Genomic DNA, 1,412 nt, shown 5'->3' on the forward strand with positions numbered 1-1,412 from the left:
TACTGTTGCAATAGTTAAAGATCTTGTGACTGAAAATGTGGAGGATGGTCATATTATTTTCCGTGAAGATGCTTCTAATATTGTTTCACATCCTAATAAACCCAAACAAGCTAGTGTTCCTATGATGTCCGTTAAAATTGGTGATCATTGCTATTATGGATTATGTGATATTGGTGCAAGTGTTAGTGCTATTCCGTATGAGCTTTACACGGAGATTATGCACGAAATTGATTCTTGTGAACTTGAAGATATTGATGTGGTTATTCAGCTGGCTAATAGAGAAACTATTTCACCAATTGGTATTGTTCGAGATGTGGAAGTCTTATGCGGTAAGATTAAATATCCTCGCTGACTTTTTGGTACTAGGTTCTCGTTGCTAGTGATTATTGTCCTATTATTTTTGGTAGACCTTTTCTAAATACTTGTGGAGCTATTATAGATTGCAAGAAAGAGAAAATTTTGACTAAATTTGCTGGTGAATCTTATGAGTTTAACTTCTCTAAATTTACTAAAACTCCTTATAAAGCTGATTTGCCTAGTAATGATTTTAAAATGGAGCAGTGTGCATCTATTGTTCTTGTTCCTAACAATCCTTTGCAGCAACATTTGGAGGATAGCGAGAGTGAAATTTTTAGGAAAGAAAGAGATGAACTTGAGGAAATTTTTCTTCGCCAACCTATTCTCAAGCATGATTTACCGGTGGAAGATTTGGGTACAACACCGCCACCAAAGGAAGATCCTGTTTTTGATTTAAAGCCTTTACCCGATAATCTTAAATATGCTCATATTGATGATAAGAAAATATATCCTGTTATTATTAGTTCTAAGCTTTCGAGTTTGAAGAAGAAAGGTTATTGGGAATATTGAAGAAACACCGAGGAGCTATTGGCTACACTCTTGATGATTTAAAGGGGATTTCTCCATCTATTTGCCAACATGCTATTAATATGGAAGATGATGCAAAGCTCGTTGTTGAACCTCAACGTCGTCTAATTCCGAAGATGAAGGAAGTGGTAAGGAATGAGGTATTACGACTTCTTGAAGTCGGTATTATATATCCTATTGCTGATAGTAGATGGGTTAGTCCTGTGCATTGCGTTCCCAAGAAAGGAGGTATGATTGTTGTGCCTAATGATAATGATGAGCTCATTCCTCAAAGAGTAGTTGTAGGGTATAGAATGTGCATTGATTTTCGAAAAGTTAATAAAGTTACTAAGAAAGATCATTACCCTTTACCATTTATTGATCAAATGCTAGAAAGATTGTCTAAAAATACTCATTTTTGTTTTCTTGATGGATATTCTGGTTTTCACAAATTGCTCGTTAAAGCTAAAGATCAAGAGAAAACCACTTTTACTTGTCCCTATGGAACTTATGCTTATAGGCGTATGCCTTTTGGTTTATGTAATGCT

Source organism: Lolium rigidum, chromosome 5 (assembly GCF_022539505.1).
Source record: "Lolium rigidum isolate FL_2022 chromosome 5, APGP_CSIRO_Lrig_0.1, whole genome shotgun sequence".
NCBI classification, from domain to species: domain Eukaryota; kingdom Viridiplantae; phylum Streptophyta; class Magnoliopsida; order Poales; family Poaceae; genus Lolium; species Lolium rigidum.